The sequence below is a fragment of the Loxodonta africana genome, chromosome X (genome assembly GCF_030014295.1).
Source record: "Loxodonta africana isolate mLoxAfr1 chromosome X, mLoxAfr1.hap2, whole genome shotgun sequence".
In the NCBI taxonomy this organism is placed as follows: domain Eukaryota; kingdom Metazoa; phylum Chordata; class Mammalia; order Proboscidea; family Elephantidae; genus Loxodonta; species Loxodonta africana.
In genome coordinates this window covers 102,961,057-102,982,465 of record NC_087369.1, presented here as the reverse complement: position 1 = coordinate 102,982,465, position 21,409 = coordinate 102,961,057, and positions in this window count along the sequence as shown.

The window sequence follows — 21,409 nt, the reverse complement described above, 5'->3', positions numbered from 1 at the left end:
CCCTCTATGTGGCCTCTGCTTTTTTCCAATGGGCCACGGTCACTTGGCCAGAGAGACACCAGCTCACTGCCACCCTGATCCACCCCACCCAGAACGGCTGGTTTCCCTAGTGCCATATATGTGTGTGTATATATATATTTGGCTTTTTTTGGTTTTTTCTCTCTCTCTCTTCCTTCCTCACCTTTTTTCCCACCCACCTAGTCCTGTGTGCCACTGCCATCTCTTCTCAAAGGGCTGTGCTGCACTGCTTGGCTAGACAGACACTGGCACACGGCCTCCCTGGGTCTGTACCACCATCACCAACTTGTTCCCTCAACACCATTTTTCATTTGTTCATTCATCTGTTTTTTTTTTTTCTTCATTTTGTTGTTGTTTCTTCTCTCTCTCTCCATTCCTTCCTTTCTGTGATGATTAAGATTGTGTGTCAACTTGGCTGGGCCATGATTCTCAGTGCTTTGGCACTCATACAATGTGATTACTTCCCTGTTGAGATTTGACTTGTGATCACCCCCATGATGGGATCTGCTGTGAGTAGCCAATCAGCTGAAAGGGATTTTCCTTGGGAATGTGGCCTGCATCCAAATGCATGTGGATGTTCTGGCTTTTGCCTACTCTGGAAACCTCATCTGGCTCCTGTTTGTCTGACCTACAGTTCTTGGGACTTGAGCTAGCAGCTTACCTGTGGTCTTGCCTGCCAATCTTGGGATTCATCCATCTTCATAGCCTGTGAGCAAGATCCCTGCTCTCTGACCTGCCAATCTTTGGTTCACCAGCCCTTGCAGCTACATGAATCAGGAGAAGCCTCTATCCTGAACCGTGGACTTGGGATGTTCCAGCCTCTATGACCACATGAGCCATTTCCTTGATATGAATCTCTCTCCATATATATTTATACACTTTACTGGTTTTGCTTCTCTAGAGAACCGAGCCTAAGACATTTGGTACTGAGAGTGGTTCTAGAGAAACAAAATTGTAAAGATGAGTTTTCTAAATTGGTTCTCAAGACTGATTACCCTTAAAGATGTTGATGACTCTGTTTCCAGTAGTAAAGAGGGCACTGCTAATCCAAGGCATGAGGTGGGAATATAAATATGCAAAATTTCATCACCGTGAAGGGAAGGACAACACACAATACAGGGGTAGTCAGCACAACTGGACTAAACCAAAAGCTAAGAAGTTTCCTGAATACAACTAAACACTTCAAGGGACAGAGTAGATGGGGTGGGGGTCTGGGGACCATGGTTTTCCAGGGGACATATGGGTCAATTGGCATAACAAACTTTATTAAGAAAATGTTCTGCATCCTATTTTGGTGAGTGGCATCTGGAGTCTTAAAAGCTAGTGAGCGGCCATCTAAGACAAGACAATTGGTCCCAACTTACCCGGAGCAAAGGAGAATGAGGAACACCAAAGACACAAGGAAAATATTAGCTCAAGAGACAGAAAGGACCACATAAACCAGAGACTCCATCAGCCTGAGACCAGAAGAACTAGATAGTGCCCGGCTGCCACCAGTGACCACCCCGACAGGGAACACAACAGAGAGTCCCTGATGGAGCAGGAGAAAAGTGGGGTGCAGAACTCAAATTCTCATAAAAAGACCAGACTTAATGGTCTGACCGAGAATGGAGGGATCAAAGACTGGAGGCTGAGACTGAGAGTCTCTGTTAATCCAGAGCTGAAACCATTCCCAAAGCCAACTCTTCAGACCAAGATTAGACTAGACTATAGGATATAAAATGATACTCTTGAAGAGAGTGTTTCTTAGCTCAAGTAGATACATGAGACTAAATGGGCAGCTCCCGTCAAGAGGTGACATGAGAAAGCAAAAAGGGACATGAGCTGGTTGAATGGACATGGGAAATCCAGGGTGGAAAGGAAGAGCGTGCTGTCACATTATAGGGAGAGCAACTTGGATTGCATAACAATGTGTGTATAAATCTTTGTATGAGAAACTATCTTGAACTGTAAACTTTAACTTAAAGCACAATAAAAAAGAAAGTTAAAATTATGAAAATGTTGCAACGGTTTTAGAATAATAAAAAAGAAGCAAAAAAAAATGACAATTGGCTGTCTGCAGCCTACTTTGAAACACATTGAAAAACAAGATGTATTGGTAGACAAGTATGTGATAAGGCATAGTAGAAAATGTTAGTGGTAGAATCTAGGTGGTAAGTGTATAGATGTTCACTTTAAAATTCTTTTAACTTTGTTTTAAGCTTGACATTTTTCATAATAAAATTTTGGGGGTAAAAATTGCAAGCAGAAAAAAAATATCACTACCAATAGATCAGGTATTGGTGAAATACGTGGCTCTAGATGAACACATGTGTGGTATCTTTCTAGGGTTTTGTCATAATGAGAAGAATAAGGAAGCTGGTTGGTTGGTCCTACTTTCCCTAGACAAACTAGTGAAAGAAAGAGATGAGCTCAGGGCTTCAGAGGCAAAGCTCAAGTGCCACATAAATGACATCAAAGTTCCCACTTGTGCCTTGAAAGAAAGCCTTATTTCTTGCCGTAACAGCTGATATTGCCAAAAACCAATCCCAGAGTCTTATTGTAAAAGTGGCTGAATTACAATGCCAACTAATTTCCCAGCCTCCAGTGGTGTCTGAAGTTATAGCGAGGGCATTGATTTGGGAGAAATGGGATCCTGAAACTTGGGATGGGGACATATGGGCAGTTTATCAGGAAGCTGGAGAGACTGAGCTCCTAAATTCTGTTGAATCACTCCTGCCAACAGAACCACTCCCATCTGAAGAGGTTACTCCATGTTTGTGTGCTAAACCACCTGCCCAGAAAAACCACTAGCCCATCCACTCCCATCTCATGAGATTAGCCCAGCTACCTCTAAAGAGTCCTTGTCTGACTCATTGCTTGGGGGCATTGCCTGAGGCAGATGCTTTACAAGACAATGCTGAATGTTCTCAAAACAACTCCACACTACCAATTCTGGCTCCTACACCAATAACTAGACTTAACTCCCAGCAAGCTCTTAAAGGTAACGTACAAAGTGTGACCCAGGAGGAGGTACCCTACACTCCAAAAGAACTGCTTGACTTTTCTAATACGTACAAACAGAAACCTGGGGAACATGTGTGGGAATGGTTATTAAGGGTATGAGATAATGGTGCAAGGAACATAAAGGTGGATCTTTCTGAGTTTATTGTTTGGGTCCACTAAGCACAGATTCTTCATCCAATGGTTCAGCTCAAGAGGACAGGAATGATCTAATAGTTTATTTGGTTGGGTTTCTGAAGCATGGGTTACATAGTCGCGGACACTAAATCAAGCTGAAGTACCAGACCTGCCTTGGAATAGTATAGAAGAAGATATCCAAAGGCTTAGGGAAATTGGTATGCTAGAGTGGATTTATCAGGTTAGACCCACAGAACCACATATGGAGTACCCAGAGGACACATGTTTTACCACAATTATGAGGAACAAATTTGTGAAGGGAGCCCCAGCATCCTTGAAGACTGCTGTGATTACTATCTTATGTAAATCAGATTTGACAGTGGGAACTGCCCTAACTGAATTAAGACACCTAACTACAATGGGGCTGATTGGACCTGGCGGTAGTAGGGGCAAAGTGGCTGTACTTAATCAACAAAGCTGGGTATGGTTACAATAAAGGACAATGGAATCAAAGCAGTAATCAGAATAGCCTTACCTGTATGGACTTATAGCATTGGCTACTTAGGCATGGTGTTGCTAGGAGTGAAATAGAGAATCTACTAAATATTTACTTGATCTGGACAATCGGATGAATTCTAGGTCAGGTGAACAGCAGTCTAACTCAAATCACCAGAATAGAGAGTCACGGTTCCTCAATCAATTCCCAGATTTGAGCAAGTTTAAAGACCCACAACCCCTCGAATGAAGGGGAAGCCGGGTCCAATTGAGGAAGGACTCCAATACACTGCCCCAAATTTATACTGTTAATCTTTCTCCCAGCCTTCCCCAAAGGATTCTATGTCCTTTTATGAGAGTGACTCTTCACTGGGGAAAAGGAAATAATCACAATTTTGGGGGATTACTGGATACTGGCTCTGAACTGACACTACTAATTCCAGAAGACCCAAAATGTCATCGTGACCCACCAGTCAGAGTAGGGGCATATGGAGGTAAGGTTATTAATGGAGTCTTGGCTCATGTCTGCCTCACAGTAGGTCCAATGTGCCCCAAATTACCCATCCTGTAGTGATTTCCCTAGTTCCAGAACGCATAATTGGAATAGATGTACTCAGTAACTGGCAGAACCCCTACATTGGGTCCCTGACAAATGGTAGGAAAAGCCAAGTGGAAGCCATTAGAACTGCCCCTACCTGGGAAAATAGTAAACCGAAAGCAGTACTGCATTCCTGGAGGGATTGCAGAGATTACTGACACCATCAAGGACTTGAAGGATGCAAGGGTGTTGATTCCCACCATATCCCATTCAACTCACCTATTTGGCCTATACAAAAAACAGATCTTGGAAAATGACAGTAGATTATCAAAAACTTAACCAGGTGGTGACTCAGATTGCAGCCACTTTCCAGATGTAGTTTCACTGCTTGAGTAAATTAATATATCTTCTGGTACCTGGAATACAGCTATTGATCTGGCTAATGCCTTTTCTCCATGCCTATTTCAAAGGACCATCAGAAGCAGTTTACCTTTAGCTGACAAGTGCAGTAATACACCTTCAGTTGCCTACCTCAGAGCTACATCAACTCTCCAGGCCTATGTCATGATTTAGTCAACACGGACATTGATCACCAGTCCCTTCCACAAGACATCACACTGGTCCATTAATTATATTATGCTGATTGAACTAAGTAAAGAAGGAGCATCAAAGACTCTAGACTTATTGGTAAAATACTTGTACGACAGAGGGTGTGACATTAACCCAACAAAAATTCATGTGCTCTACGGGTCCATTGCTATGGGACATGTTGAGATATTCCTTTTAAAGTGAAGGCTAATTTCTTGCATCTGCCCCTACCTACAACTAAAAAAAGAGGCACAATGCCTTGTGGGCCTCTTTGAATTCGGGGGCAACATATTCCATATTTGGGTATGCTACTCTGGCCTATTTGCCAAGTAACCCAAAAACCTGCTAGTTTTTTTTTTTTTCAGCTTAGTGGCTCTTAGCCATCTTTTTTTTTTTAATCGTGCTTTAGTGAAGGTTAACAGTTCAAGTTAGTTTCTCATACAAATATTTATACACACATTATTATGTGACCTAAGTTGCTCTCTCTATAATGTGACAACACACTCTTCCTTTCCATCCCAGATTTCCTATGTCCATTCAACCAGCCCCTTCTCATCTCACCTCCAGACAGGAGCTGCCCATTTAGCCTCATGTATCAACTTGAGCTAAGAAGCACTTTCTTCACAAGTATCATTTTATGTCTTATAGATCAGTCTAATCTTTGTCTGAAGAGTTGGCTTCGGGAATGGTTTCAGTTCTGGATTAACAGAGAGTCTGAGGGCCTTATCTTCTGGAGTCCCTCCAGTCTCAGTCAGACCATTAAGTCTGGTCTTTTTATGAGAATGTGAGCTTTGCACTCCACTTTTCTCCTGCTCCTTCACGGGCTCTCTGTTGTGTTCCCTGTCGGGACAGTCATTGGTGGTAGCTAGGCACCATCCAGTTCTTCTGGTCTCAGGCTGATGGAATCTCTGGTTTATGTGGCCCTTTCTGTCTCTTGGGCTAATACTTGCCTTGTGTCTTTGGTGTTCTTTCTCCTTTGCAAACAATAGTAAGTAAACACAATTAAGACCGTGTATGCAAGTTGCTTACTGTAAGCTGGCACGTACTGTGCTTATTGTTTAATCTGCCCCTGCTTGGCCTTAGTAGAGACTGAACACTTAACTATGGATCACCAAGTTTCCATATGGCCTGAAATTCTCATCATGAGCTGGGTATTGTCTGACCCACAAACTCATAAAGTTGGATGTGCACTGCAGCACTCCATCATTAAATGGAAGTGGTATATACAAGATCAGGCCTGAGTAGGCCCTGAAGGTATAAATAAGTTACATGAAGAAGTGGCCCAAATGCCCACGATCCCCACTCTTGCTACAATACCTTCTCTCTCCCAGCATGTACCCATGGCTTCATGGAGAGTTCCTTAAAATCAGTTGACTGAGGAAGAGAAAAATCCTGTCTGGCTTACAGATTATTCTGTGTGATATACAGATACCAATAGTAATTAGACAGCTGCAACACTGCAGCCTCTTTTTGGGTCTTCCCTGAAGGACAGTGGTGAAGGAAAATCCTCATAGTGGGCAGAACTTCAAGCAGTGCACCTAGCTGTTCACTTTGCTTGGAAGGAGAAATGGTCAGATGTGCAACTGTATACTGATTCATAGGCTGTGGGCAATGGTTTGGCTGAATGTCAGTGACATGGAACAAGCATGGTGGGAAAACTGGTGACAAGGAGTAATGGGGAAGGGGTATGTGGAAAGATCTCTCTGAATTGGCCAAAGAAGTGAAGGTATTTGTGTCTCATGTGAATGTTCACCAAAGGGTGACTTCAGCAGAGGAGGATTTTAACAATCAAGTGGATAGGATGACACACCCTGTGGCTACCTGTCAGTGGCTTCCCCAGCCACTCCTGTCATTGCCCAACGGGCTCATGAATAAACTGGCCATGGTGTTAGGGATGGAGGCTATGTATGGGCTCAGCAACTTGGATTTCTACTCACCAAAGTTGACTTAGCTACAACCACTACTGAGTGCCCAATCTGCCAGCAGCAGAGACAGACACTAAGTCTTCATATGGCACCACTTCTAATGGTGATCATGCAGAGACACATGGTGGCAAGTTGATTACATTGGATCACTTCCATCATGGAAATGGCAGCAGCTTGCCTTTATTGGTATAGACACTAACTCTAGATATTGATTTGCTTTCCCTGCACACAATGCTTCTGCCAAAATTATCATCCATGGACTTACAGAATGCCTTATCCACTGTCATGGTATTCTACACATTATTGACCTGGGTCAAGGAATTCACTTGCCAGCAAATTAAGAACAATGGGCCCATGCTCATTCACTGGTCTTATCATGGTCCCTAAACGATGCAGGACGCATCAAAAGAAGATGGAAGGAATACACAGAGTCATCATACCAAAAAGGAGTAGTCGACATTCAACCATTCAAGAGGCAGCATATGATCAGGAACTGATGGTACTGAACAGAAGGAGTCCAAGCTGCACTGAAGGAATTGGCAAAAAACAAGTCTCCAGGAATTGATGGAATATCAGTTGAGATATTTCAACACAGGGCTGCAGTGCTGGAGGTGTCACTCGTCTATGTCAAGAAAAATGAAAGACAGCTTCCTGGCCATCTGACTGGAAAAGATCCATATTTATGCCTATTCCCAAGAAAGGTGATCCAACTGAACGTCGAAATTATAGAACAATATCATTAATATCACATGCAAGCAAAATTTTGCTGAAGAGCATTCAAAAACGTCTACAGCAGTATACCAACACGGAACTGCCAGTAATTCAGGCCAGTTTCAGAAGAGGATGTGGAACCAGGGATATCATTGCTGATGTCAGATGGATCCTGGCTGAAAGCAGAGAATACCAGAAGGGTGTTTACCTGTGTTTTATTGATTATGCAAAGGCATTTGACTGTGTGGATCATAACAAATTATGGATACCACTGCGAAGAATGGGAATTCCAGAACGCTAAAATGTGCTCGTGAGGAACCTTTACATAGATCAAGAGGCAGTTGTTCGGACAGAACAAGGGAATACTGAGTAGCTTAAAGTCAGGAAAAGTGTAAGTCACGGTTGTATTATTTCACCATACCTATTCAATCTATGCTGAGCAAATAATCCGAGAAACTGGACTATATGAAGAAGAACGGGGCATCAGGATTGGAGGAAGACTCATTAATAACCTGCATTATGCACATGACACAACCTTCTTTGCTGAAAGTGAAGAGGACTTGAAGCACTTACTAATGAAGATCAAAGACCACACCTTTCAGTATGGATTGCGCCTCAACATAAAGAAAACAAAAATCCTCACAACTGGACCAAGGAGCAACATTACGATAAAAGGAGAAAAGATTGAAATTGTCAAGGATTTCATTTGACTTGGATCCACAATCAAAGCCCATGGAAGCAGCAGTCAAGAAATCAAAAGACGCATTGCATTGCATAAATCTGCTGCAAAGGACCTCTTTAAAGTGTGGGAAAGCAAAGATGTCACCTTGAAGACTAAGGTGTGCCTGACCCAAGCCATGATGTTTTCAATCACATCACATGCTTGTGAAAGCTGGACAACGAATAGGGGAGACTGAAGAAGAATTGACGCCTTTGAATTGTGGTGTTGGTGAAGAATATTGAATATCCTATGGACTGCCAAAACAATGAGCAAATCTGTCTTGAAAGAAAAAAACAGAATGTTCCTTAGAAACAAGGATAGCGAGACTGTGTCTTACATACTTTGGACATGTTGTCGGGAAGGATCAGTCCCTGGAGAAGGACATCATGCTAGGCAAAGTAGAGGGTCAGCTAAAAGAGGAAGACCCTCAACGAGGTTGACTGACACAGTGGCTGCAACAATGAGCTCAGGCACAACAACGATTGTAAGGATGGTGCAGGAGTGGGCAGTGCTTTATTCTGTTATGCATAGGGTCGCTGTGAGTCGGAACAGACTTGAGGGCACCTAACAAGAACAACAACAACAACAGTCATGTTCCCTATCATCCTGAAGTAGAAGCCTTGATAGAACAATGGAATGGTCTTTTAAAATCTCAATTACGGCACCAGCTAGGTGGCAATACCTCGCACAGCTTGGGCAGTGTTTTCCAGAATGCTGTATGCTTTTTAATTCAGCATCCAGTATATAGTGCTGTTTCTCCCATAGCCAGGATCCACGAGTCTAGAAATGAAGGGGTGGAAATGTGAGTGACACCGCTCACTATTACCCCTAGTGACCCACTAGCAAAATTTTTGCTTCCTTTCTTTGTGACTGTATGCTCTGCTGGCCTAGAGGTCTTAGTTACAAAGGGATGAATGCTCTTACCAGGAGAAACAACACTGATTCCATTAAACTGAATGTTAAGAATGCAGCCTGCTCATATTAGGTTCCTCATGCCTCTGAATCAACAGGCAAAGAAGGGAGTTACTGTATTGACTGGTGTGATTGGCTGATTGTCAAGGGGAAAATTGGACTGTTATTACATAATGGAGGTAAAGAAGAGTAAATGTCTGGAATGTAAGACATCCCTTAGGTGTCTCTTAGTACTACCGTGCCCTGTGATTAAAGTCAATGGAAAACTACAACAACCCAATTCAGGTAGGACTATTAGTGGCTCAAACCCTGCAGGTGTGAAGGTGTGTGTCACCCCACCAGCCAAGATGAGGTGCTTGCTAAAGGCAAAGGGAATATAGAGTGGGTAGTGGAAGAGGGTATTACTAAATACCAGCTACAACCATGTGACCAATTGCAGAAACAAGTCCTGTAATTGTTACGCGTATTTTTGCCTTGTTTTATTATATGTTTGTGTGTATGGGTGTATATAAATATATATCTTTGTTTTCTGCCTTCCCTTATCCCATTACTTATTATAAAATAAAAAAAATGTAAAAGGGACTAGTGTGTTTTCAGCTGTATGCATGTTAGTTGTATCATGGTACCATGTTAGGCACAAGTATGACTTTATAATTGTATTTATTTGGAGATTATGTATGGTTTATGTATGGTTTATGTATGGTTTATATAGGTACCAAGTTGACAAGGGGTGTACTGTGATGGTTAATGTTATATGTCAACTTGGCTAATAAACAGCGCTGGTTGGTGGAGTGCTGTGATTGGTAGGGAGCCAAATATCACAGTTTCCTCTACTAAGGAGTGAGAATTGAAGAAGACAACCTAATCATTTTTGAGTCAGGGCATGGAGCAAGGATTGTTTGCATTACAGACACGCACACACACACACATGCACAATTAAACTAAACATTTTGCCCTCTTTATATATCTTCTGTTTGGCCAAAACGTTTTAAATCCATTCTACCTTACCTCCAATCACATTATGTGATTTTGTAGAAAAATTTCCATGCTCTGTACTATTCGGAGCTAGGTTATAGCATTTAAAGCTTAGTAGAGCTTTAATATATAGAGACAATTTCCTTACAAGGAATTTCTGAATGGAATTTCTTCTTTTTAGAAAATACATTGATATTCTGAATCAAAACCACATTGATATTCTGCATGGAAAGCAATTTAATTGTATGTTATTATTATACTTTGTCTTTAACTCAAGGGGAAAATTAGAAAGGAAAGCAATAAAATGATGTGGCCTTCAAGTAAGAAGTGAAAATGAGACATTAAAGATATAATTAAATCACGCTTTTTTGCATTCATATCCTGTTTGTGTAATTACTTATGCGTAGAGGCATCATAACAATACACAGGAGCCTGGCTACCTGACCATCTGCTCTAGTAGGGAATTCAGAATAAGACAAAAATGGGCAAGGTTTATGTACTTCATAACCAAGACCCTGAAGACACCATGATAAGCAGACTCCAAGGTATTTTGCATTCACATAATTCCTCTGAGCACTTTGAAGATACTTCATGTATATTCCTTGTGATTCTCCCCTCAGCCTTAGGAAACTTCTTATCAAGCCCTTTTCTACATTCTGCCCTGTAGAGGACACTTGTTCACCTGGATTCCTGCCTACTGAAACTCTTTTATTCCATCCTCTGAGAATGAAATGGAAAAAAAATTAGCACAGCTAAATAGTATTACTGTTTGTTCTGCTCTTAGGAACATTCAAATACAATTGGCTTTGTATGCAAAAGAACACTGGGGTGAGGGGTCAGGGTAGGAAGGGACAGCCTGAAACACAACTAGAAAGTAGATTGTTTTTATCCACCAACTTTCCTTTAGTACTTTTCTTACTTTATTTGGTGTTTTTGGTGTTTCTACTCATTAAACAACACTAGCTTTGCTTTAATATTTTCTAGTTTTTGTTTTTCCATTTTTTTTTTTTTTTTTTTTTTTACTAGGAAGCTGCCTGGCTCTTTAGTAGCCCAGTGCCCTCATTCTGATGTACAGGATGTCTGGTTCCATCATGGTGGCAATGTCATTTACTTCCCAACTTTCTAGAACAAATTTTGTCTCCCATTCTCTCCTAAACTCTGCCCTCTGAGATTATTTACCTAACAAAAATTGAGTGCTTATATTAGGCCTTCTACAGATATACTAGAAGGCTTCTATATCAGTCAGATGGGAGAAATATTTGGAGGTAGGTAGACATTTCAGAACCTCTCACAATTCATAAGGCAGGTATCCATTCACTATTAATATATGTAAGACATCCTTGGAATTAGGCATCATGTTATTAACATAAACTTGTAGGAGAACACACTCCTCAGGGCTGTTGAGATAATAATCAAGATTTTTGAATCTTCATTGAATAATGTCATTAATATTAACATTTAAATTATATTTTATTTTGAAACTACATGCCAGTGAACTTGATACCATTTCAAGACAATACTGTTGAATGTATAATTAAAGATAAGACCACTAATCACAGTAACTAATATTATTGAGGATTTACTAATAATATTATCAGGCACCTGACCAGCATTACCTCAGTTAATCTTCATGACAACTCTGTAGAGCAGGATTGGTTATTTTCTCCATTAAAACATAAGAAAATAAAGGTTCAAAAAGATTAGATAATATTCCTAATGTCACACAGCAGTATGTGAATTGAACCCAAATCTGTCTGACTCTAGAGTCTTTATGTTTAGCCCCTATACTATAGTGCTTCCATGCTGGGAATTGTTTGAACTCACTAAGCACATATCACATAAGTACAAGCACATTTCCTTATTAAACTGAGTAGATAAAAAAAAATTGTTATATATATTGGCAACACATACTACTTTCTCCTCTCATGATATTTCTGTAAACAATATGGGGAAATATTGAATGACAAAATATTGGTAAAAAGAAATGAATTTACAACTACTTAGAGATTTCTCCCAGAAAACTGAAGATTAAAGCTGTATGATCTTGGCCCTCTCCTTATGAACACTGTTATTAGAGATTCATAAAAAACAAAACAAAAAACTATAAACTAGAAGCCATAAGCTGATGTTCCACAGGCTGAATCTGACCTTAATATATTGTTTGTTTGGAGTACCCAATATTTTGAAATATTTTGAATCAGTTCCTAAATATAACGCATATTATTAATTTGGCTTTCAGGGATCTGAACCCAATTCCCACAGTTGGGGAATTTCCTACCTTTAGGGGCTACTCACCTCTGACCATAAGAGATGAAAATGTCTTTTACTCACCTTTCTAGTCTCCCTTGCAGCTAAGATGAAGTCCCATGACCTAGGCTGTGTCCATAAGACATATCCACTCCATAGCCTCTTGAAAGTTACTTATTTTTTCTAATTTAAGACACCGTCACTTAAAAGGTACTCAAGTATTGTGTGGGCCACTCCAGTGCACACATGCCATATCTATGATGTGCTCAAAGGTTGTTCATAAATATCACGTCTATCTGTTTAGAGCCAGAACACACAAGAGCATTAGCACATGGTAAGTAGACAGCAAACAACAGAGATATCAAATGATACATAGAAATCACCATTTACTCTTAAATAAGTCTCATGGTGAGGAATCGATATTTACTCTTATGTCACTGGACTGGCACATCTTTGGCTCTGACCCCTTCACTGCTGGTCCAGCTCTCAACCAGCAGCCTCAGGAGAGTCTTGAACTGGTGTCTCTCCATGCAGAATTTTTCTGAGGACTACCCAGGCTCAGCAGGCAGGACCCTGCACATTGGACAGAGCCCCCTGTGCTGCCTCTGAGCCTCTCACTCTCAGCCAGGATTTTACTGCTGCCTGGGCCCACTCATGGCTGTTTGGGCTCCTTTGTGGTCTCAGCTGCTTCTGGTGCTGCTGCAGACCTAACCATGTTACAGTTCTTGGACCATTTCTCTCATCCTGCTCTGGTGCCTCTTCTCTGCTCAGCAGACACCAATTTTTTTCTACTGGCCTCTTCTGCTCTTTTCTCTTGGCTCTGCCTTCTACTGGGTCCAGGGACTGCTTCTGGTGCCAGTCCCTTCTGATGAATCTTTCAATCTCTTAACCCCTGGTCTGTCGCCTCCACCCTAGGACAAATGGGGGGACATGTCCTTCAGCACAGAAATTCCACATCCCCAAGAACTGTGCTCACCCTTCCTCTGAGAGCTGAATCTCGACACTCTCCAGTCCTAGAAGTTCCAGTGAGCCTCCAACTTCCAAAGCTTTTATTGGCCTCACCAAGCCTCCAGAGATTTAACCAGCAACAGGCCTACAGTTGACCGATCTTAGATTGACCAATACTTATTGGCCTCAGGTATACTCCTACCTTCAGGACTAGGGCCAAAAGGCTAATCATCCACTGCAAAGGGGTTCCATACCCCACAGCCACTAAAAAAAAACAAAAAACAAAGAAATGCTACCAACTAAACTGTGCCTCACCATTAATTTTAATATGTAAGCTGATCCCAGAGGTGTTAAAATGTGAAAAAGAATGCATCTGAAAGTAATTCAAGAGTACCGTAAAGAAGCAGGGATTGAGTAGAATCCTGTCCCACAATTGAAAGCAGTGGCAGTAGCTATGTTATTTACAGGGGTAGCTGTTCTAGTTGCATGTCCAATGTCTACCATCAATGATGTTAGCTATGTAACTTAAAGTGTCTATCTAGGACTAGTAATGGTGGCAAATGCTATTCTTCAAATAGTTCTTTATGATTTTGAGCATCGTACTTGGCTGCATAACATCTAATCCTGGTTCTCCAGCCTTCCTGAATAACCTGTGACCTATCCGAAATTCTACTAATAAATCCATTTAATGCGTAATTTAGCCACACTTGACTTCTATTGCTTGTAACTAAGATCTATAATTGATTCAGTTGCCAAAATTTAAAAATTTGGAAAATTCAAATTAAAGTCTGGATTTCACACTTCCCTTAAAAAAAATTAGAAGATCTGGCAACACTAACTCCATGTTCTCACATGGCAACAATTAGCCCAATATGGTAGTTGCTAACACCTTTATGTGGGCAGGGCTTCAAACCAGTTCATTCCGGTTCCAATGCCTGCTGAGAATTTGCATTTCTAACAAGTTCCCTGACAAGAATTTGCATTTCTATCAAGTTCCCAGGAAGTTATACATAAGAATCACATGGGGATCTTGTTAAAAGGTAGATTCTGATTCAGTATATCTGGGGGTGGAAATGCAAATTCTTAGTAGGAAATTTGTTAGAAATGCAAATTTCAGCAAGGGTTCCAACCAGAATGAACGGTTCAAAGCCCTGCATGTGAGGCATGCTTTTTCTAGTCATGCCAGGCTCCACCAGACTCACTTTGGCTAATTACATTGCCTGTCTAATCCCTATATGGGATTAGATTTATGTCTTCTGCTATAGAATATAAGCTCATCAAATTTGCTGAGGAAAAGAGGTGAGAAAGGGCCACAAATACATTGCTTGTCAGATAAACCGGAGTTTATTCAGAGAAGGATTAAGATGGTGAAAGGACTTTAAAATATGTGATTTGAAGAAAGATGAAAAAATATTAGGTTTACCTTGGGAAAGGGGAAACTCAGAAGTGTTAAGATAGCTATCTTTAAATAAATGCAGAGTTGTCATGTGTGTCCATCCAGTGGCTCAAACTAGAGAGAATATGTGAAAGCTCAAGGTATATAAGACTAGCTCAATAGACTCAAGAAGATTCTAGAACTTGAGGTAATACTCAAAATTAACTGACTTGGATGACTGCTAGAAACAATTCAAGCACATACTAGAGATCAACCACTTAGCTGAATTATCATAAATGATATACTAACAATGAATATGGGTTTGGTAAACAATCTTTAAATTTTCCTCAATCCTGAGTTTCTGTGTTGTAAGAGATTTCCTAGTTGTTGTTTACTTCTCAAAACAATACAGGTCCTTGAGCAATTTGGAAGGACACAGATAGTGTGGATTGCAAACTGAGATATGTGGACCTGAATTGTGTTTATTTTATCAAAACATTTGAATGCCTATAACAGTATCTTCAATTCTTTTGGTAGTTCTAAACAACAAACCCTAAAATATGCAAAAATAATTAAAAGGCTCTGTCTTTCCTGCACCCCAGTATATTCCAAAATGGTGGTTCTCAAAACATGTGATCCTGAGACGAGCAACATCACCATCACCTAGGAACTTGTTAGAAATGTGAATTTATGGCCCCCACTCAAGACCAACCGAATCAGACACTCTAGGAGTACAGCCCAGCAATCTGCATTTTCCCAAGCCCTCCAAGTGGTTCTGTCTCACCCTAAAGTTTGTAAACCACTGGCCTAGGGGCCGTCTGTTTTCCTAGGTCATTCATCTGCTACAAAGAGAAATTCAAGCATTATTTCAACGTACATTTTTGTTATTTGAATCTCATTTCAGCATAACTCACATTGTAAACAACTATGAGTTAAGTCTTAGACCAGAGACTGTAAAAAAACAACATTAAATTCAACTTACACAGAAAATTTTGAGAAACCTCCTAGCTGGGCTAACAAATGAGTCCAATTGGTACCTCTTTGTATAGACCGTCAATTTAAAGTCAGCTTTGCTTTTTACCCCTCTTACCAGGGAAAGGGTAGGAAGAAGCTGGTGCACTATAAAGGCTTAAGGTGCCATTTTATAAAAAATAAATAGCTGACATATACTAATGAATATCTTTAACCAGTAGCTTTTGACTTTTTTTTTTTTTTGACTTACACTCTCTATTTTGGGTACATTTATAGTATGCATATTAACTGTTACAGAAAATTGACATTTATACCCACAAAAAAAATGTACTTCACATCTATGGCTTTTGTAATTGGTACAGACTGGAGCAGAAAATGATCAGCCTATGGCAGCATCTAAGTGATGGTTTTAATTTCAGTAATAACATAGTTCTGACATGCAGGACCTCATAATTAATATTGATGCTATAGGGTCTAAATATTTTTAAATGTCAGCAAGTTAAATGTTATATTAACTGGAGTTACATAGAATCTAAATGAGTAAGTTATTTTTGCTGTTGTTGATTTGAAAATCCCCAGAAAGGAATTCTATTCCAGCATAGCAAACATTACCATAGAAAAAATATGAGTATTGATTTTTCCCCATTTCCAAATTATTTTTATCCTCAGTGGAAACAAGGAGAAAATGATTCATTGACCTCAAAGAAGCAAATGACATGACCCAGGTTTTTTAATAAATTCGAGACATTAAATATCATAAATGTTATCCGTCTATTACCTAACTTTCTCAGTTTTAATAGAACATAAAAGTAGACGAGGTTATGTCACTAGAAGGCTGAGAGTTCAAGGATATTAAAAATAAACTCTGCAAGACACATTTTTTAGAATAAATATTAAATGTTATTGGTCCTAACCTAAGGAAAAAAAGGTATGAAAATAAAAATCTAGGGCTTGGCATAAATTACCGCTTAGGCTTTACTATTTCTTCTTCAGTATGTTATTTCCCCAATTTCATTCATTAACTATTCAGCTGCCTGCATTAAGGAGAATGTAGGCCATTATCTGGACATTTTAATAATAGAAAGACTTTTGCTTTAATAATTTCAAATGAACACTTTTTTTTTTTGGAAATTCAGACAAATGCCTATATTCTATACATATTTTCTTGAGGAATCTAGGTGTTGTCACACTTGTAAAGAACCAGGCAGAAGTGTGGAATTCATGAATAATTTTGAAACTTCCATTAATACAATTTTTGATTCATTTTTTCCTTTTCTCACTGAAATAATGTGCCTTTACAAATTTTATAATAATAAGGTGACAAGGTCACTATTACATGTACGAAATTGATCATCATATTGCCTGTATTTTCTTAAGACATACTGCTTTGATTATGGATTTACTAGCCAAACTTCTGATAGGTATATTTAACTGATAAATTTAGAGTGGGCTACATACTCCATTGTTTTTAATAAAAAATAGAATTCCTTATTAAAAAGGTCAACACAAACTTATACTACCAGACTTGATGAAGTACCATATTTTTATGCAAATAATGCATGCCTCCTATGTTTGTTTGCCAACACATACTCCCCCCCAGAGGTATACTTCTAAGCACACTATGCTAATTTTTTTACAGCAGCATGTAAAAAAAAATTGGCATAATGGTGATTACAAAAATGCCTTGTGGGAGGAGTGGGTGGTAGCAAACAAACATAAAAGCAGCATGTTATTTGCATAAAATATGGTAATAGGGACTGGGTTTGCCCTCACAGTTTAATCGACTAGAAAACAGGACAACACATATTAAACAATGGTTTTCAGACCTTGAACAACAGGAAGCATAAATAAGTGATTCCAGATAGGATGGAAAGAAATGAGGTGAGTCCTGTGATTCCCTCTGTTTAATATGTGGAGAGAGTTTCCCAGGGTTTATTTTAGGGAGGGGAAAAAAACAGAGACAAATGGCATGAATATATTGAGGAGGCAGAGTTAAAAATTCAGGGAGGCCAAGATGGCTACAATTTGTAGCAAAATACCAAAGAAGAGGGACAAACACAAAAAGAAAGCTCTGGAGATATGTAGAGAGATTTTTAGAGTCTTTCCAAGTATTGATCCATGAATGGGTGGAGGTAAGTACCTAAAGACAGGGAAATAATCACAGCAAGGGAATAGGTTGAAAAATTCCTGAAGCACACAGAGGGATGGGAATAGTTTGCATTTCCACCCAGCTAGAATGGACAAAATCTCCTAATACAACAGGCTTCAGGTTGAATCCTAAAGAAGGGTATTGCCTTAGTAGTATGACCAACATAGATCTAGACTAGAGACAATTCTGAAGTTTCCTGACTAAAGTTAAAAGCAAACCTCAAAAAGATCAAACTGATAACAATTAACTGCATTCTAGAACAAAGTCAAACATTATTTAAAGGAATACACCAACATCCAGCACCCAACAATGTAAAATAAAAAATGTGCAGGCTCCAAACAAAAATTACTAGGTATGCAAATAAGAAGGAAAATATAATCCATTACCAGAAGAAAATTCAATCAATAGAAACATAGTGAGAAATGACAGAGATGGTGGCATTATTAGAAAAGGATGTTGTTAAAAGAGCTACTATAAATATATGTCATATTTCCAACAACATAGAAAAATTATATATATATGTTTATATAACTACTGAAGGTGAAAATACAATAACTGAAATGAATAGGCACCAATGGCAATATGGCAGTAAGAGATTATACACTGCAGAAAAAACAAACAAACTTAAAACATAGCATTGAAACTATCCAAAATGAAATGTATAGATAAAAAGGAGCAACTGGAAAAAAAAATTGAGCATCAGTGCCCTGTGAGATGACATGATTGTCTATTTAAAAAACCCTAAAGGATTTACAAAGAGACTACTGGAATTGAGAAATGAAGTTCTCAAGATCACAGAATGCAAGATCAACATATAAAATTAAATGCATTTCTAAATACTATCAACAACTGAAAAATAAACTCATTTACAAAAGCATAAAAAATGCAAAATACTTAGGAATATTTTTTAAATATTCAAGACCTTTACACTGAAAACTAAAAAAAATTGCTGAAATAAATAAAAGGGATATAAGTAAATGGAGAGATATACCATATTTATGGATCTGAAGACTCAATATTGTAAAAATGTCATTTATCCCTAAATTGGTCTAGAGATTTGATATTATCCCAAGTAAAATCTCATTTGGCATTTTAATAGAATTATACAAGCTGATTCTAAAATGCATATGTAAATGCAGAAGACTTAAAATTAGATAGCCAAAATAATTTTGTAAGAGAACAAAGTTAGATAATTTATGTTACTTATTTTCAAGAATAACTATAAAGCTACAGTAATCAAGACAGTGTGTATTGGCAGAAAGATACATACAGATTAAAAGAACAAAATAGACAATTTAGTAATATATTCTCACATATGTTGGCAATGGATTTATGACAAATGTGCCAAAGATATTCAGTGAGGAAAGAAAAATCCCTTCAACAAATCATGGTGGAAAATTGCCTATATACAAAACAATGAACCTCAACCTTTACCCCACGCCACACACAAAAATGAATTGAAATGTATTGCAGACCTAAATGTAAGAACTAAAATCATAAAATTTTTAGAAAAACATAGTAGACAGTCATTGTGACCTTGGGCTAGGCCAAGATTCATTATACCCACTACCCACTGCAGTTGAGTTGATTCTGACTCATAGCAACCCTGTAGGACAGAGTAGAACTGCCATGTAGAGTTTCCAAGAAGCACCTGGGGGATTCGAACTGCCGACCTTTTGGTTAGAAGCTGTAGCACTTAACCACTATGCCATCAAGGTTTCCAAGATGTGTTATATAGAACACCAAAAGCACAATCCATAAAAGAGAAAATTGATAAACTGGACTTCAACAGAATTAATGTAATTTTTCTTTAAAATGGTGAATAAAACACGAAAAGGTAAACCACAGACCAAAGAAAATATTTGCAAAGCATATTATCTGATCGAAGACTTTTATACAGAGCATATGAAGAATTACCACTTAATAATATTAAGGCAAACAACTCAGCTGAAAAAAAATTGAACAAAGGAGTTAAATAGACACTTCTCCACAATTATGAATGGCAAATAAGCCCATGAAATGATGCTTAAAATAGAGAAATGAAAACTAAAACCACAATACGATACCACTATACACCTATTAAAAATGGATAAAATTACAAAGACTGACAAAACCAAGGATTGTTAAGGTTTTATAGCAACTGAGACATTCATTTATTTCTGATGAAAATGCATAATTGCATAGTCTCTTTGGTGAAAAATGACTTGGCAGTTTTTTTCTTACATGTTAAACATTGGTTACAAATTTACCAAACAATTACATGCTGTTAGGTAATTTTTTTCTTAAAATGCTGTCTTGACAGCTTTGAGGTCCTGGCTGAACCCTGTGAATTTCCCTTCTTCAGCAGCTGATAAAGTCCACTCTCAGCTGACTGCCCTTATAGGGCTCTCACACTCCTGTGCTGGTATAACCAAAACAAACCAAACCCACTGCCGTCGAGTAGATTCCTAATCACCCCAGAACCAAGTACCCAACTCCAGCCCCTATGCCCTGGAGCCTGCTACCTTGATACCTTGTCCCCAGGTGCAACTTCTTGAGTGGTACCGTGTAGTGATGTGCTATGTTTTCTCCAGGTAATTGTGAGTATAACAAAACTTTTAAAAACTTTCATAGTCTCTCTCTCTTGTTCTGTGTCTGACATTACCATACCTCATTCAAGGTAATATAATTAAAATACAAGCAAAGGTGTTTACCCAAGAGAAGAAAAACATTTCTACAAAAGACTTGTACTTGAATGTTTATAACACTTTTATTCATAATAGCTTCAAACTGAACTCAAATATCCATTAACTGGTCAACTGATAAAATTGAGACATATTCATATAATGAAATACTATTAAGAAATAAAAAAAGAGGGCGGAGCCAAGATGGCAGACTAGGCAGACGCTACCTCGGATCCCTCTTACAACAAAGACACGGAAAAACAAGTGAATCGATCACATACATAACAATCTACGAACCCTGAACAACAAACACAGATTTAGAGACGGAGAACGAACTAATACGGGGAAGCAGCGATTGTTTCCAGAGCCTGGAGCCAGCGTACCAGTCAGGTACAGCACAAGCACAGAGAGTTGCTCCACCCCCCTGAACTAACCCCGGGAGGGGGACCAGCCAGTTCCACGGGCGGCGTGGGATGCAGCCGGTAGGAGAAGTCCCCGGGAGGCAGCGACTGGTATTGGAGTGGGGAGAACAGCATCCCAGCCGGGACACTCGGTTATGGCACAAGCACGGGGAGCTGCTCTACCCATCTGAACTAACCCCGGGAGGAGGCCCAACTGGTTCTCGGAGGCGGCACGGCCACACCGCTGGAGGGACGAGAAGTCCCCGGGAGGCAGCAACTGATTTTGGAGTCGAGAGCGCACCGTCCCAGTAGGGGAGCCTTGATGCTGGGCGTGGGGCTGGAAGCGGAGGATCTGACCGTGACTCCAGCGGGCCAGACCCCCCGGGGGCAATCTCCACACAGCCACCACACATAGGCAACGCGCCCACGGGAATCTCAGATATAATAGTCATTCCAAGCAAGACAAGCAACTCTGGCTATATTCTGAGGTGCTACTCTCCTGTCTCTCTGTTCCCTCCCCCACCCTTCCCAGGCGGCTTCATTAACATCTGAATAGCCTGAGCCAGAGGGAGAGCTCTGATAGGGATCTGACTGCATTTTTTTTTTTAGCGGATTTTCTGGAAAAACTAGTTTCCCGGTGATGGCTCGGAG